Source organism: Mytilus edulis, chromosome 14 (assembly GCF_963676685.1).
Source record: "Mytilus edulis chromosome 14, xbMytEdul2.2, whole genome shotgun sequence".
In the NCBI taxonomy this organism is placed as follows: domain Eukaryota; kingdom Metazoa; phylum Mollusca; class Bivalvia; order Mytilida; family Mytilidae; genus Mytilus; species Mytilus edulis.
This window is the reverse complement of record NC_092357.1, coordinates 29,356,814-29,376,599: the sequence shown is the minus strand read 5'-3', so window position 1 is coordinate 29,376,599 and position 19,786 is coordinate 29,356,814. Positions and strand designations below refer to the sequence as shown.

General features: G+C 30.9%; 1 long non-coding RNA gene across 1 annotated transcript; it reads right to left on the bottom strand.

The window, feature by feature from the left end:
- Positions 1–14,676: 14,676 nt before the first annotated feature.
- Positions 14,677–19,485, bottom strand: LOC139503181 (uncharacterized). Its single transcript, XR_011659051.1, has 3 exons — positions 19,330–19,485; positions 17,044–17,302; positions 14,677–15,502 (listed from the first exon to the last, which is right to left on the bottom strand). It is a non-coding gene; the product is annotated as an uncharacterized lncRNA (long non-coding RNA).
- Positions 19,486–19,786: the final 301 nt, after the last annotated feature.

The window sequence follows — 19,786 nt, the reverse complement described above, 5'->3', positions numbered from 1 at the left end:
TTTACGTAATTTTATCATCAATACAAGGAAATCATTCAACATGCAGACATTATATATGTTCAGGTATTTCGCATCCAATCTTTTATGGTAACATTCTACAAAGCACAACAATATGTTGGTATTCACAACAAAATCTAACCGAACCTTTAAACAGACTTCTTAAGAACTATTAACAAGGGATATAGTTATGATTTTGCTGTCAGTTAGGGATGTCATATGTATTAATATTGATTTTTTTATTTGATTTTCATATAATAAAGACACAATCTTTCACTCAATTTAATTGAGGTCCTGCGCTGGCATGTCAGGAACTGCTAGAATTGTTTGCTAATATTTTTATCATTTTAATTTTGCTTATATATATATAGTTTCTTTTCTTACCTTTTCTGACATCGGGCTAGGACTTCTTTTAAACTGAGTTTTACTGTGCATATTGCTTTGTATTTCATGTCTCTACATAGGCTATAGTCGCTGTCACGTAAAATTGGCACCATGTTTTTGTCAAAAAATTCTTAAATATCAGCCGCGTTTACTCAAGATGATGTTTTTTTCATTAAGCGGAAGTAAAATCCTGTCCAAATATCCACTACTGTCCTACCTTTTATTGTGTTTGCACTGTATAATCCTATCCGTCACATTTTTCAAGATTATTTACATTGTAGAACCGCCGTCTTGGTTTCTATGAGGATTCCCTATTCCATAACATTCGTTACTCTCCGGTAATATCATTGTCATTGATGATACAATTTCTCGCGTTTTTTTTTTTCGTAAAGATGACGAAAAGCTCCGAGAGACACAAGAAAATGGAAAGCACGTGGAACTCCATGACAACACTTCCGGTAGTAACAATGTCAGATTCCACCATACAAAATAATTTTGGATTTTGTGAAGGTCAGGATTATACAGTGCAAACACAATAAAAGGTAGGACAGTAGTGGATATTTGGACATATTCCCTATTTCAATTCTCAATTTTATTGATATAATATAAATGACTACAAATTATCAAATTAATGAAATATTATCTGCAGTGAGAATTGTCGATTACGATTTTAACAAATAACAATAAAATACAATAACAAGACCAACTAAAGAGAGTCTACTACATCTCATTAGATTTGTCCTCTTAGAAAAAAACGTTTTCATTATACCGACTTTTGACTCCAGGTTCTATAATATTTTGACAGGTTACCTACTATGTTATAAGACAAACTTATTCTCGGTGAATTACGAGGAAATAGGGTGGAAAATTGACTATTTCCCGAAGAATGAGTCGTGTATAGACACCATTTGACAATCAACGTTCCCTCACAATTGTACCGATTAAAATCTTGAATTTACCTATTTTCATTACAATTGCTTGGCCGATTATCAGGATGTCCAACCAAAGAGAAGGTAGCATGTCGAAAAATATAAATTCCGGAGTAATATTATATTTTTTTGCCAGTTAGTGCAAGTGATTGTCCAATATATATTTAAATAACCCCAGGTATGAAGTATTTTCATTTTTTAATCTGGTGAAGTAACAGTTGGTATAATAATATAAGGATGTTGAAAAATGTGAATGTTGGTTCCATTTTAACCTTCATCTGAACCTCTTCCAGTCGTTGTTGAAATCGCTGATGTTGTTGTTGCTATTTGTGTTGTTGGTATTATAACGGATGTTGTGGTCGTCGCTGTCGTTTGTATTATCACTGGTAACAGGATCAACCCCATCGCCAGTATTGACATTATCGACATCATTGACGTCATTGGTGAAAATTAAGACGCATCTAAAATAACCAGAAAATATAAACTCAATAGTGCTCCTGGAATTTTGACGCAGATCATAAATTTTAATTTTATATAAAATACTTTTAGATAACACTCATTAAACGGCTTATATACAGACCCTAATATATGTCTTGCAAGATGTTTTGTAAGTAGGTAGCCGCTTTAACGTTAAGTCATTTTTTACATTGATAATCAATTATGGCCGAAACAAGTATAATTACATTATTATTTTTTTTTATTTTTTTAATCTAATTCAATCCACAATTTTCCGTTAAACTATCCTGATTGAAGTCAGGAATAAGGCATTTGTTATTTTAAAATAGTTCGATTCTGTGTTTGTTGGCTTTCTCACAATCGATTTATAACTTTCAGTTCTATATTTGATTGATAGAGACATTTGCAGATGACTTATCCCTTTTATACGTTTGTTAACTAAATATTTTGCATGTTTTGGGTTTCTATAGAGTGTGGCTTTTGGTTGTTCTTTTTGTCCTTAATGATGTACACCTCTGAGGAATCAAACATTTCTAGAATTTTTTTTCTTAACCTGATTTTTGGGTTTATGTGACTGTAAAGAAATAATTTGTGAACAAATCATATGGTGGTGCACTTCTTATTTTGCTACGACCCTTTGATAATGCCCAATTTCGATTTTTTTCCCATTTTTCATCAATTTCGACATATTTTTGGCTATTATCGTGAAAAAAATCACAGTTTAACAATTTAATTCTTCTCATCCTTTCAATAAAGATGAAGTGGACAAATCTGAATAAATTTAACTAAAATAAAATATAGGTAGGTGTTATTATAAGAAAGTTTAATCAAATTTTGATGTTTTTTTGTGTCAAATTTACCATGTTTGTCATTTTGTAAATTTGTGAATTTTCTCATATTTTTTTTTAAAAAAATCATATTATTTCAACTTTTTTGTTATAAGTGATTGAAAAAATACATATTTGAAAAAACAAAAATGATAGGGATGTACATGATTCTTGTAAAATATTGTTTTTTTACCCCTCACCCATTTTCTCAAAATTTTGTCTAAAAAGACTGACTTGATAGTTGTACAATTAAAAAAACTGGATTACTCAAAAACTTTATATTGTAAATACACAATTTTTTCACAGACTTATGTTTGATTATAATGTTTTTTTCTACTTTTACCACATGTTTTGCAAATGATTCTAGAACGAGATTTCAACGAGACTGAAGTGTCAGAAGAATACATCCTTAAACATGTTCAGGTTTGCATGTACAGTCTAAACACGTGCTTTATTATAATATGTGTGTTGTTTCATGCATACATGTATCCAGATTGAATTTCATTTAGTATGTAAATGAGGAATAATGTAAACAGTGACATTTTTGTGGCATTTTTATTTTCGCGGAAAGAAGTGAAACGCGAAAATTAAAAGACCGCGAAAATTTCAGAGATTGGCCCGTTGAAGCATATTTGGAAAAAAAATTATGGAATGTTTGCTCATGAATTGTCTTCAACTTCATTATTATTTTGGATTTCTTGCGGTTTTGATTTGAGTGCCACTATCTGTGTAGACAAAACGCTTGCAAGTGTCATTCATTAAATGCCTTGTACATTTTATTTATCAGGCTGAAACCTAGTTCAAATAGAACAAAAGAATCGAAGCTCTTTGTCAGAGAATTTATGACATATTGATAAGTTGTATTCAACTAACATAACTAAATTACTGTCCAGCAAAGGAATTTGATACATATTACAAGACTAAGATTACCACTCCATTCAAATAAAGCAATAGTAGTATACATGTACATGTCCTTAGTCAGGAATCTGCTGATCAGTAAGTGTCGTTTGTTGATGTGGTTCATAAGTGCTTTTCGTTTTATATTTATTAAAAAAGATTAGACCGGCAATTTTCCTGTTGATAGGTTTTACCCATGTCATTTTTTAAACCTTTATAGCTTGCTGTTTAATGTAAGCCAAGGCTTCGGGTTCAAATAGAAATAGTACCAGTATTATAATTTAATACGCCAGACGCGCATTTCGTCTACATAAGTCTCATCAGTGACGCTCAGATCAAAAAAGTTATAAAGCGAAACAAGAACAAAGTTGAACAGCATTGAGGACACAAAATTCCAAAAAAGTTGTGGAAAATGCAGCTTAGGAAACTAATCCTGGAATAACAGCAAATTTATAAAAATGACTACCGTACGTATATCTATAATTGTTTACTTTTACAAATTGTGACTTGGATGAGAAAATCGTTTCATTGGCACTCATACCACACCTTCTTATATCTACCTTTGTTCAAAAGTCATAAATCGATCGAGGGAAACAAATGCAGGTAACACACTAAAACCGAGGTAAACACTTCAACTATAAACGGAAAACAACGGAACACCAAAAACACTGAATTGCAACAAAATCACTGAATCGCAACAAAAAACGTTTGCCTTGTCCGGAGTGTATTTGGTGAAGCTTATCATATATATAGTTTTAGTGAAATGATTCAGATGTGCCAATTCATACAAGTGAGAGGTTAGCTAGCTATTTAACCAGGTTTGATAGGTATTTTTGCTATTTTACTTTTATTACAAGACATACTTGTTAGTGTCATGTTTATCTTAAAACTTACATATGTTTATTTTGCTATCTTGTGTTTAAATGGTTTATTCGTTTTTGTACTGAAACATGCACTCGGAAAATGCCTGAAGCAAGTTTTGAATATGACAACCTAATTTGTATATGAGAAGTAGAGCATTTCTTTTTCTATGTAGCATCATTCCAACAGTGCCTTATATAGTGGAAATAAATATTTTCAAATAGGTACTATATTCCAGAGCTTTAATTTTCTATAGAAGTTTGCATTGATAAAGGGTAACTGATTACAAAGACATTTTTTTTAATTTAAAAAAAAACTTGTTTATTTCTATCAGTTGCTTGTAACATTGTCACAAACAAGTCAAAGCTCCTTGTGAAGAATAAATATAATTTTCAATTCTATTCTATCAATAAATAAAACATCAATCTAATAAATGTTTCATTAACTAAAAAAATAACTACTTCTAACTTCTCTGAATAATACACTCGTTTTGTAAATTCTCTAATAAATAGAAAAAACCACCAAGTTTCTGATCAGATACATAATAGGATTTATAAATTGAAAACCAAATAATAGTAATAAAATAGTTAAAGATAAAGTAATATTAATTAGATATTTAATGGACAAAAACAATATCTTTTGATGATATAGCTTTTTCTATATTAACTTTTTGCAATAAATTATGAATTATTCTTAAAAGAATTAAAGAACATGACATAAAATAATGTTGATAATCTTCTTCAGAAAAGCATTGGTTAAATAAATCATTGTTTGTTATTTTGTCAAATAAGTTATTATATAATAATTTAATTTGGTTTATTTGATTTTATTTATCAGGCTGAAACCTAGTTCAAATAGAACAAAAGAATCGAAGCTCTTTGTCAGAGAATTTATGACATATTGATAAGTTGTATTCAACTAACATAACTAAATTACTGTCCAGCAAAGGAATTTGATACATATTACAAGACTAAGATTACCACTCCATTCAAATAAAGCAATAGTAGTATACATGTACATGTCCTTAGTCAGGAATCTGCTGATCAGTAAGTGTCGTTTGTTGATGTGGTTCATAAGTGCTTTTCGTTTTATATTTATTAAAAAAGATTAGACCGGCAATTTTCCTGTTGATAGGTTTTACCCATGTCATTTTTTAAACCTTTATAGCTTGCTGTTTAATGTAAGCCAAGGCTTCGGGTTCAAATAGAAATAGTACCAGTATTATAATTTAATACGCCAGACGCGCATTTCGTCTACATAAGTCTCATCAGTGACGCTCAGATCAAAAAAGTTATAAAGCGAAACAAGAACAAAGTTGAACAGCATTGAGGACACAAAATTCCAAAAAAGTTGTGGAAAATGCAGCTTAGGAAACTAATCCTGGAATAACAGCAAATTTATAAAAATGACTACCGTACGTATATCTATAATTGTTTACTTTTACAAATTGTGACTTGGATGAGAAAATCGTTTCATTGGCACTCATACCACACCTTCTTATATCTACCTTTGTTCAAAAGTCATAAATCGATCGAGGGAAACAAATGCAGGTAACACACTAAAACCGAGGTAAACACTTCAACTATAAACGGAAAACAACGGAACACCAAAAACACTGAATTGCAACAAAATCACTGAATCGCAACAAAAAACGTTTGCCTTGTCCGGAGTGTATTTGGTGAAGCTTATCATATATATAGTTTTAGTGAAATGATTCAGATGTGCCAATTCATACAAGTGAGAGGTTAGCTAGCTATTTAACCAGGTTTGATAGGTATTTTTGCTATTTTACTTTTATTACAAGACATACTTGTTAGTGTCATGTTTATCTTAAAACTTACATATGTTTATTTTGCTATCTTGTGTTTAAATGGTTTATTCGTTTTTGTACTGAAACGTGCACTCGGAAAATGCCTGAAGCAAGTTTTGAATATGACAACCTAATTTGTATATGAGAAGTAGAGCATTTCTTTTTCTATGTAGCATCATTCCAACAGTGCCTTATATAGTGGAAATAAATATTTTCAAATAGGTACTATATTCCAGAGCTTTAATTTTCTATAGAAGTTTGCATTGATAAAGGGTAACTGATTACAAAGACATTTTTTTTAATTTAAAAAAAAACTTGTTTATTTCTATCAGTTGCTTGTAACATTGTCACAAACAAGTCAAAGCTCCTTGTGAAGAATAAATATAATTTTCAATTCTATTCTATCAATAAATAAAACATCAATCTAATAAATGTTTCATTAACTAAAAAAATAACTACTTCTAACTTCTCTGAATAATACACTCGTTTTGTAAATTCTCTAATAAATAGAAAAAACCACCAAGTTTCTGATCAGATACATAATAGGATTTATAAATTGAAAACCAAATAATAGTAATAAAATAGTTAAAGATAAAGTAATATTAATTAGATATTTAATGGACAAAAACAATATCTTTTGATGATACAGCTTTTTCTATATTAACTTTTTGCAATAAATTATGAATTATTCTTAAAAGAATTAAAGAACATGACATAAAATAATGTTGATAATCTTCTTCAGAAAAGCATTGGTTAAATAAATCATTGTTTGTTATTTTGTCAAATAAGTTATTATATAATAATTTAATTTGGATATAACGCGTCTTCTTATTGGCTGACGTTATTTTGTTATCAGCCCATAGACATAATATAGTCATGTGACCGTGACGTCATCAATGTTTTTTCATGGTTTTCTACGGTTTAAAATGGAATTTAGAATAAAAATTATAACAAATGACTGTAATATTTTTTCTGTCTATTCGAAATAACATAAAAAATGTGGTGCACACTGTTAAATAACCCGCTACGCGCGTTATTTAGTTTGCACCATATTTTTTATGTTATTTCTTCATAGACAGAAAAAATATTACAGTCATTCCTTAAACAGATTAGTAAAAAAAAGTTGTGAAACCGATTGGTATAAATGTATGGTTAATATATGACCATTACAGACATAATTTCATTAGAACCCAATGCAGAACTTTATGTATCGATGGAAACTTTTACAAAGTAAACTAACTAACTAATTTTATTCAGTATAAAATCCAGTACAAAAGGATCATCGCTGAAACACAAAAACACATATAAAAAACATATACAAAACAAAAATAAACATAACAGACAACAATTTTGACACTTATAACAAGCAAGAGACAAAACTCACATTTCAATATTATGCAATTATTCCCACTGATGAATGTCTAATCAAAATACATTTGTCTATATATATAAGAAATCTGGTGAGAACATCAGTCTCCGAACAGTTCATTAAATATTTAAATTTATCAAAATTATCTAAATTGCAAAAACATGGTATAATATTAACAATGTCATCATAAAAGTTTTCCCTCTCCTCGTGATAGAGGTTGCATTCACATATGAAATGAAACTCATCTTCAATTTTGTTATCAATACAATGTGTACATATTCTTTGATCCAAAGGCGTTTTATTATATCTGCCTTTTTCAATGTGTAAATTGTGGTTAGAAATTCTTAATTTACATAATTGTCTAACATATTGTTTTGGGATATTTAACTTTGTATAAGTCTCAGGTTTATATTCCTCTTTTAACTTGTAATATGTGCGTAGTTTGTTTTGCTTTTCACCTGACAAACATGAGAAAAAATAATTTCCATATCTTTCTTGTAATATCTTTTTCACTGCAGATATGAGTTTTCCTTCTGACATAGTTCCTTTATTATTCCAAACATGGTCAAAATTAATTAATTTTAGAAACTTAAAAATGTGTTTATTGAAGGTAAATGGAAAGGTACAATCAACTTCTTCGATTGACTTATATGCTAATTTTGAAAAATTCAAAAGAGGGTCTTTATACAAATATAGCCAGTATTTAAGAGATTGCAAAATAACAAATATAGAGATTGGATAACGACCAAGTTCTGCCATTCTGGCAATATTAGGAGCATATTTAGTGGCACCAAGTACATATTTACAATATCGAATGTGAACCTTTTCAGGAGCAAAATTTAAAAAAGTTTTTTCTAAATCATCATTTGAACCTTGTGTTAATCTTTTGTCCAGGTTAAGAATGTACGGACCCCACAATTCACTTCCATAGAGAAGGACTGGTTTTACACAGGAGTCAAAAAGTTTTAAAAGCAAAGGTTTACTATTATGTGTACAGTGAAATTTACGTTTAATCATGAAAATTACTTTAAGTGCTTTCTTACTAAGATCTTCAACTGCAGTACTGAAAGAACCAGATGCTCTCATTACAATACCTAGGTATTTATACTCTTGAACACTTTTGATCAGATTTTGCTCAAAATAAAAATTACAGTCTTTCAATAATTTACCTGATTTGTTAAATACTATTATTTGAGTTTTTTCTATATTCAATGATAATTGCCATTTTTGACAATAAAGTTCCAATGAGGATAAACAATTTTGTAGCCCTTCTTTGGTTTGAGACATTAAAATTATGTCATCTGCATACATTAAACAATTTAGGCTTGTATTTCCTATATCTACTGGATCACACTTTTTATCAAGGTATCCTGGAAAGTCATTCATAAATAAATTGAAAAGAAGGGGACTCAGTATACACCCTTGTTTAACACCAACATTTGAGAGTATGGAATCAGTCAGTCCGGAATCTAGTTTAACTGAATATTTAACACATGTGTACATATCTTTAATTAAATGGAAAATATTGCCACTAACACCTTGCTCAAAAACTTTAGAAAACAGAAAATTCCTCTGGACTGTGTCAAAGGCTTTTCTAAAATCAACAAAACAGCAAAGTATATTACCTTTTAAAAAGTTATTGTTTAGCATGTTTAGATGGCCGTGGAATTCTCTTATCCAAGACATTGTAACTAATCTTTTGGAATTGTGTTTTTTAAGGGATGTCAACTCAGCTTTCCAGTTCGATTTAATTTCATTTTTTTGCCAAAAGTACATCTTGTAAAATTTCCAAAATTTTATCTAAAATATCATTAATTTATATAAATCTAATTATCTTTTATAAATAAAAAGTAAAAGACTTGGTTATTTATTTTAAAGGTATAAGTTGCCATCTGGCCATATCATTATTTAAGATTATACCTATCAATGATGCGTTTAGTGATTCAAAGTGACTTTCAATGTCAATTATATTCAAACACCTTTTTTCAATCAATCATCGTATTTATTTTTTACTTTATCTGGTTTGTCATTCCAGATATATTTAAAACATTTTCTCTCTTTTTCTTTTTTTATATATATATTTCTGGAAACACACATGAGCTAGCTAAAAAGGTAAAGAGTGGTTTTATCAAAGATTTAATGATCAACACTTTCTCTAAGATAGTGAGATTACAAAGACATTTTAATCAATGATTACTAGTCGGAAAATTGAAAAACCCTTTCCAAAATGCCTTTCTGAACATTATGAAATATCCGTTTAACTGTGGTTGACGGAATAAATGCAGTTGTCGACACATAGATCCCGCCCTCGCTTTTAAAATAATAAACAACATAAACATGATAAAGACGGAGGGTCAACAAAACCCAATAATGAGGACCGAACAACAGAAATCAAAGGTGAAACTGGAATGACCTCAAGTATTCCCAAAAATGGTAGTTTTACATAGTAGTTTAGTTTTAGTCCAGCATTTATTTAATTTCTAGGAAGTGGTGGACCATATAAGATTGCTTGACAATATTTTGCTTAAATATTTATATCTCGGTATCAGTTATTCGATATAATATTAACAAAACTTTTTCACATGTAACTTACCATTATTTTTGGGGGATAATTTCCTGTTAGAATTAGTGTGCGATAAATAATATCCACATAGATTCCCACCACGTTTTACTATGTACAATATTGAGTTTGGTAGGTATCCCTTATGTCATTTTATATTTAAATCGGTTACACGACACGGAAATACATAGTTCAATCACCATACATGGATATATAATTAAGTTATGTTCAAGTCAAGGTTGAAAACACCATTAAAGGACATTGAGTTCACTTAAGAAGCCATTAGAAACTGACAGGACATATATATATATAAGTTTATTGAAGAACTTTATATGTGCATGATGTGCACGTGTGACCTTTAACTGAATTACTAGATTGTACAAGATCATTCTTGTACCAATAAACACATACAAGAATATGATGCATGATTTTTTTTTTATTAATTGTTTTTGGCTTTTAACTGAATGTCAGTAATAGCGAGTACTCATAAATCGTACTCTCTTGTTAATTTGACCTGTTGATATTATTTGTAATGTTATTTTTTGTTATTCAATGTTAGCATGTATCCGGTCTATATTCCAACTTTGATTGTTTGGAATTACTACTAATTGTCACTTCTTCGTACTATGAACATAAAAATAATGTCTTTCCCCTTAAATACAGTTCATGTACATTTTCATGAAGAACACGAAGTTTAATCGAGCATTAATTGTATAAATTGATTAGGAAGATGTGGTGTGATTGCCAATGAGACAACTCTCCATCCAAAAAACAATTTATAAAAGTAAACCATTATAGGTCAATGTACGGCCTTCAACACAGAGCATTGGAACACAATGAACTACAAGCTATAAAGGGCCCAAAAATTACTAGTATAAAACCATTCAAACGGAAAATGATTTATAATAGTAACTTATATCATGCTTTTTATCATAAATATAATGGGAAAGATGGTTCACCGTCCTTTTTTTTTTAACTTTATAGGTAGTGCAAAATTATCAGATAATGCGCGGAAAAACCATCATTGTGTGTGCTAAATAGAAAACTGCATCTCAAAAAGAGCTGTAACAATATGCTTTATATTTAGACAAAATAGATTCACTGGATTCGTGTTCTTGCTACATGATAAAATAGATGAATTATTAAAACATTCTATTATAAAAGTTATTTCATCTGAGTTATCTTCTTGTATGAGTTATCTCCTATTATATTATATTTTTTTTGTAATGTACAGCTGTGAATATGATTAAGCACAAAGCTTTCTATATGAAAATTAAAAGTTTTGACAGATATCAGAATTTTAAAACCAAAGAGTGAAAAATTCCCCAACTAGCTTAAACGTTTTCATTGTCATTTATTTTCATATTTTTTGGAAATTATTTGTTTTGCGGTCATAACAACTTGTGAGGAGTTCAAAATAGGGTTTTGGAATTTAATGGAGACGATAACCCACCCCATTGTCGTTCCTAAAATTCGTCAATGATATAACACAAACTAAACAAATACATCACTAACGGAAGATTACAAAATTTAAAATAAAACAAGTGTTAGAATATAATATATAGTTTTGAATTTGGTTTTGTGTGATAAAAAAAAAAGATTTTCAATTCATATTCATTTAACATGGATTTGTGAGTTTTGAACAGCGGTATACTTCTGTTGCCTTTATTTATACATGAAATATAAAAAACAATTGAAAGAGAAGTTATTTTTACAATAACATATATGTTGAATTTCTTTCGGTGGACAATGTTGCATTTCATAAGTTTTTGGTTTCAAAACGAAACAAAACGAAACCGGTTGATATACATAGACAAAACCCGGTGATTCTGTAGTAAACAACATTGACCAAACCGGCTTTTTCCATTTTGTCATGACCCATTTATTTCATTCCATACATGTTATAACATTGAAACTAGAGCCACCAATGTATTTGGTACATTTTAATGACGTATGTGTATTGTCACTGCTATTTTACATCTTTCCACACTTCGCTATAATTAAACACACATTTTTTTGTAGACGTAACAAATGCGAGTATTATCAAAATAGCCAGGATTTTTTTTTAACTGAGATGATTGTAAATATCATTTTGCTAAGTTTCTTTTGTTATCTGTTTCTGTACTCGGACTTGGACGTCTTGTAAGTTTTGCTGTGCGTATTAATGTGTGTTATGCTAGTCTTCATTGTCTAGAGGGGACGGTTGAGATCTCACGAAACACGTTTAACCTCGCCGAATGATTGTGCCTGTCCCAAGTCAGGAGCCTCTTGGCTTTATTAGTCTTGAATATTTTTTAATTTTAGTTCAGTTATATTTATTTTGGAGATTAGTACTAGTATGACGTCTGTTTTCACCTAGGGGCCAGCTAATGCCCACCTCCGGTTGCTGGATTTTCTTGCTACGTTGACGATCCATTGATGTCTTTCGGCTGTTATCTGCTCTTTGGTTGAGTTGCTGTGTCTTTGTCATATTCCCTATTTCGATTCTCAATTTTATTAAACAGATATATCATGTTAAGGAGGGGTATTTGCGAAAAATACCAGTCGAGAGAATGTTAAATTTCGCGAGCCGTAAGGCAAGGGAAATTCATTCTCAAGGATTCTTACATAAGGTGTTATTATGATATAAGTCAAATTTTTACAAATTGTAATATTGATGAAATTTGATCTGCAGTGAGTTTTCTGTTTGCATGCTTTTGTATTTCTCATTGCATATAGAAAGCTCAGTAATCACATGACCAGAGTTATTTAAATGAGTAAAGTCACATGGTACAATAAAACAGGTTTAAAGCACATGTCTAATGTTTTTGTTTTGAATGGAAGGCTGTTACACTACTCATACCTACTCCATTGAGTATTTAATATTAAAAACAATAGAAGTAACATAGAGACCTAATGGGTAACTTTTTTAATTTTTGGTTCAAAATTATGATATTAATAGTCAGAGTTCGTATATATCATACATTAACACACATGAAGAAAAAAAAATTATTAGTAAAGATAAAATTTTAAGAATTAGTTTTTGAAGATTTATAGAAATCAAATGGACTATAGTACACATTATTGATATATTATACCTCGAGGGTATCACCAGCCCAATAGTCGGCAATTCGGTGTTGACATGAATTTCAACTAAAAAAGTATATGGTCATTTATATAGATTTCCTGTTTTACCAAAGTATATATTTTTTTAAAAACTAAGAATTGTATTATTACATGCATAAATTACCTGAGTCGTGTTTTGCACTAGTTTTTGGCAGGAATTCAGCTTAAAAGCACGCAACCTTAATTACTTTGTGAAAAATCATACAGAGTCAAGCAAACAATACACCGAAGAGGATATCACTGCCATGCTGGACTTTTTAGTTGACAACATATATGTTGAATTTGGAGGTTTGGTCGTCCAACAGACTATTTGAATCTCAATGGGTACCAACTGCGCTCCTCTACTTGCTGATTTTTGTATTCCTATGAAGCAAAATTTATCCAAGGGCTTGTACAGAAAGGAGAAAAGATATTAGCCCAGTCTTTTAATTTTACCTTTCTGTATATTGATGATGTACTGTCTCTTAATGATAATAGATTCAGTAATCTCTTTAATTTAATATATCCAAGTGAACTTGAGAAAAAAAGATACTACCGACGCAGATAAATCTGCTTCATATTTAGACTTTTTTCTCGAAATGACTACTGATGGTAGGTTAAATGCCAAAGTTTATGACAAACGCGATGATTTTAAATTTGCGTTAGTCAACTTTCCATTTCTGTGTAGCAACATCCCAGCGAAACCAGCATATGGAGTATATGTGTCTTAATTGATACGTTACTCGAGAGCTAGCTCAAAGTACGTTGATTTTGTTGAACAAGGAATACTGTTTTCTCAAAAGTTGCTAAGACAAATTAAGGTCATCACTCAAGAAAGTTTACGGTCGCCATCATGAGCTCATTGGCCAATATGACTAAAGTGTGTTAGAAATCATATCTGATATTCTTCCTCAGTCATAATAACCTTCCATCATTACCAAACTGAACAACGAAATAACACGACGGGTGCCGATACGGTGCAGGAAATGCTTACCTTTCCTGAGTACATGATTTCACTCCCAGTTTTTAGTGGAGTTCGTGTTGTTTGTTATTTCTTATTTGTTATAACTGTTGAGTAAATGTCTTTTGGTTTTGTGAGTCTTTGTTATTTCCCTTTTTTTATTGTTATTGTCTTCGCACTACTGTTTTGAATATTTGGGCCTCAATGCTCTTCAACTTTGTACTCGTTTTGCTTAATAACTATTTTGATCTGAGCGTCACTGATGAGTCTTATGAAGACGAAACACGAGTCTGGTGTATAAAATTATTAACCTGTTACCATTGATAACTATTATGTGAGAAACATTGATGATGGCTTTATAATATAACATTGCGAAAAACAATATTTGATTATTTTTTTGGAGTTAACTGCTAGCAACCATATGTTTCGTAAATTCACATATGCTGAAACTACATTTCTAGATGTTCATTTTTTTAAAAGTAGAAGATTTCTAAATTAAAATATATCGAATTTGAAAACATACTTTTAATCCACCAGTTTATTTTTAACAACTACATAGTGTCATATGAGACATGAGTTTTGCGTTTTATCAAGGGAGATATATACGATTCACCAGACACACACAGTATATACATAGTAGATATTAGAACAAATTCTTACACAACTCAAAGGATATTAAATTATAGATTATCGTTGATCATCTCAACAATTGATTTTCTCGCGTGAGCCTGTACGGTAGTTACACTAAATGATAACACCTGATTCAAGTTAAACTAAACATGTCATTTCATCTATTCTGCATTTATCCTAAGTTTTATCTTTGTATTTTTAGTTTGTTGAGATGACCAATGATAATCTGCTGATTTGTTTTTGTATTCATATGAAGCAAAATTTATCCAATGAAGTATTTTCATTCCTTAATCTGGTGAAGAAACGGTTGATATGTATAGCATAAATCTGTTGGCATAAAAGGATGATGGGCTCAATTTTAATATTCATTGGATTGATGCAAGCAATATAAATTTATCCAGTCAGTTCAAGCGAGTTTCCAGGTAAGATTAAAATACCCTTAGAAATGAGGTATTTTTATTCCTCCATTTGATAAAAAAACGGTTAATATGAATTACATAAAGATGTTGGAATATGTGGATGTTGGGTTCCATTTTAAAGTCCTTCCATTCCTCTTCCGGTCGATGTTGAAATTCCTGGTGTTGTGGTTGCTATTGGTGTTGTTTGTGTTATAATGGTTGTTGGGGTCGTCGTTGTCTCCGTCATCGTTTGTATTATCGCTGGTGCCAGGACCAACGCCATCGCAATCATTGCCATTATCGACAACATCGACGTCATTGGAGAAAATTGAGACGCAACTAAAATATCCACAAAATAAAAACACTATAAGGTACTGTACATAAAATTTTCGCGCCGATTTTACATTAATCAATTATATGTTAGAACTCTTTTTAAATAACCTTCATTAAATTAAGGAATAACAGTACTGTAGTTGAAGAGTTGCCACCGTCAATTGTAGATTTGACGGTCGCAAATGCAGTTTTACTGGCGACGCGTAACACTTACAAAGTGGAGGTTATTACGTTACCTGTACGCTTCAAGTTCGGATAAAAATTACATTAGAACGGCAAATTTGAGGTAGGTGTTGTTTTATTTTCGATAATATAGTAGTAATCGAACATTTGTTGATTCAATCAATTCAAAATGGCGGGTCCTTCCTTAGTTACGCATGGTCAACTGGGGATTTGACGGCAACTTTAAGCCAATGAAAAAAATGTTACATCCAAATTGCATTAGAATGACTTATATACAGACCGTATATAATAGAATTATGCATTATCTACAGAACGATCCTGCATTTAAACTTTTTATATATACCGGATAAAAAAACAATACGAAAGACGCAACTTTCGTCAAAATAAATAATCATCTGTGACGCTTGAATGAAAAAAGGAAACCAGACAAAATTAAGTTATAAAGCATTGAGAACCAAAACTGTCGATAGGTTTTGCCAAATACAGCTACTATGAATATCTTTTCCTGGCAAAATAAATCTTTAGTACTTTGCAAATTTCAGTCCTATGTAAACGGTTAGCTTCTTATTATAAACATATCAAAGAAAAGTCATGTCAAACTACTCTGCTGATGATACATTCGATAAATATCAACAAGCAATTACATCTTCACAGTGATAAACTCATCTTAGTTACCAGGATAACAGTTTGAAACTCGAGACACACGTTTTGTCTAAAATTTACTCGTCAATGAAGCATGTGAAGATTGAATTGAAAAGGTGAAAAAAAAAGATTACATAACGGACAAAGTAGTAGAGCATTTTAAACCAAAACTTCAATAAGGATTTACAATACAACAGCTAAGGTTGTCTATCAGATATCCATCTGAAGCAAGCATATATTTTTAAAGAAATTAAAATAGTTTCATAAATGCAAAGATTTGTTCTTGTTTCGCGCAGTTAAAATCACTTACATGTTTGAAGCACCCCGAAGTTGAATAGCAATCATTAAAAAATATTAAAAAGTATAAATATGAAGAAAAAATGAAAACAACAGCTGACATTATTACACATGTTCGAAGAAATTTTCTGGATTAACAGTCATCAGGAACGATCAAAGCGGAATGTTTGAATCCTATACGATACAAAACAAAAACAAAAACAAATAAATTATAGCCAAATCAATTAAAGGTCAACTTTGGCTAAGATAATGAGACGTTAGTTCCTTATAATTTCGCAATTTTTAAACGGCAATTTTCTGACTACTGAGCCATCAGTCAAGATGGGTTATCGCACGTCTGGCGTATTAAATCATAATCCTGGTAATTTTGATAACTAATTACTCCAATTCCAAATTGATATTTAGACCAGCATAAGTATACATACCGAATGGAAACCCAAAACCCCCACCACCACGTGTACGTGAATTTACTGTCTCTGTCATGTCTGTATCTGTAGAAGATATAACGATACGCCTTTGCTCTTCTCGATTCACAGGCACTGGTCTTGGTACTGGAAGAACAACACGTCTGATGTTTTCTCCTGAAGGATTGAAAGCTGCATTTTCTATTTGTCCTCTACATTGATAAATGCAGCATATTACACAGAGCACGAAAATAAATATTCTTGGACTGAAAAACTGCTTCTGAAATATAAAAAAAAGAACATTTGTAATCAAGTTAAATATCTTAACTTAAGAAATAACATTAAAGTTTGTTCATGTGAATGTGAAATATGGATACAGAGTCGACAGCAGTAAAAAATCAAAACATTGTCAAACATAGAACAATTACCACAACAGATCAAATAATCTCGAGTTTTACCTCGGTAGCCGGGTGGTTGGACTTCTGTATCACTAGCCTGTCAAAACTATTGGTGTGATTTTACATCCACCAATCTAATCCATGTTCTACCGAAGTTAACTTAAAGGATTCTTTGCTGATAGTTCGGCTTTCCCAGTCACAAAAATCTGACCTCAAGGCAATATACAATAGTGATAAAAGATGCATTTAACACAAACAAGGAGAGATAATTAATCAGGACATCTACTTACATGATTGACTCGAAGTCCTCCTGCCAACTTGCTAAATACTTAAGATAAAATAAATCTACTTCCACAAGATGCCAATAATATAAAATAATCAGTAACAGGTATGTTATATTTAGTAGATCCATTATCAAAATATGCTAATTAAATTAATTTGAAGTTGGACAATAGTTTTTAAAAACATTTGAAGATTTCTTATTATATGTTCACTGAAAATTGCTGACAAATTATAACCTTTTCAATTGTGAAAACAATATGCTACCTACATAATTATTTTGACAAGGAAATTTAAAAGAACATTTGTAGACAGCAACAAATATAATCACAAAAATATTGAATTCAAAAAGGAAAGTCCCTAGTCAAATGACAAAATAAAAAGCCCAAACACATCAAACGATTGGATAACGACTGTCATATTCATGACTTGGTACAGGCATTTTCCTATGACATTTGAAAATGCCTGTACCAAGTCAGGAATATGACATTTGTTGTTCAATCGCTTGATGGATTTTGCCATTTCATTTATTAGTATCAAGACTCTATTCTGCAAAGTCAAGATAAAAATAAAGAAGCAATTTTGTTAAACAAAATATAATGCAGACGTGTATCGTAGAAAAATAAATATCATTTATGAGAGTTTTAACTTTAGGGTCTATATTTTACTTTTATGTAGGACTTGAATAATCTTAACCTATCGAATCATCACCTGTGCCGGTGTTTGTTATCCTAGGGTGAAAATCAATCTAGTTGGTTGTTCTTTTACATATATTGTGATGTATGATATGTATACAGTTTGACAAGTTGTATTAAAATCAAATGAACTGCATTTAATAGTTCATAGATAAAAGTTCTACGACAACGATTACCACCCTATCCAATCAAAGCAAATGTAGTACCGTATAGCGGATTATTTTCGCAGGGTTTAATTTTACGCTTTTTTCGCGGATAGAACAAAATCGCCAAAAACAAATGCTGCCAATTTAAAATAGCACATGCAAAGGTATTGATAAATGTTTTGAATCCGCCAAAATAATAACCGCCAAAATATTTCGTATACCTTATACAATAAAAACCGCGAAATTTTACACAAATTCCTCCCTTGCAATTGCAAAGCATACCGACGGAAAGGAATAAAGTGAACTAAACACAAAAATTGAGACTGAAACATTGTGAAAAGCACGAACCAAATGTAAAACTCGAATTAACTCTAGTGCTCCTTAAAAATGTTAGTTTAACATTGTAGTTTCCTTTAGGTCCTGCAACTTTTAGTGTTTTTGAAGTTTTGACAATAGCAAGTTGCTTGATAATATTTTGCCTACATTCATTTATCGGTATCAACTATTTGATATGATATTAGAGGCCTCAAGGGCTGAATGGTCTAAGTAGTGACTACTGTAACCACAAGACATTCAACACTGAGGTTTTGATTTCGAACCCCAATCTTCATTGACTAGGATTGTCAGTTTGCCCATCGACGGTCGGTGGTTTTCTCCAGGCAATCCGGCTCCCTTCACCAATAAAAACTGGCCGCCACAAAATAGCCGAACAGTGGCGTTAAAAAGAAAAAACATTAAATCAAATCAAATTGATATGCTATTAATAAACCTTAATCAAATGTATCTTACCATTATTTTTTGGTGAATAATTCCCTGTTAAAATTAGTGTGCATTAATATACATTCATTTAGATTCTCACCATGAAATAGTACTATTCGTATGTTATTGAGTTCGGAGAGTTTCCCCTTATATTATTTTACCCTTAAATCGGTTACATGACTAGGATATACATAATTCATCCATATTTTTTAATAAGTTATTTTCAAGTCAAGTCTTCCTGGTATATGTTCATATTAATTCATGATCATGACAGCGAAACTATAGGTGAAACAAGATTTTTATTGACAGCTATTTTTGTAGTTCTGATTATACACTACTTGTCATTTAAGGAGACGAAAAGCTCATGGGCATATCTTTATAAGTCTGTTCCAAGTCATGAGCTTGTAATTTATTGGTTATAATGGGATGCAGCCGTTTATGCCGTTTATGCCCCACCTACAATAGTAGAGGGGCATTATGTTTTCTG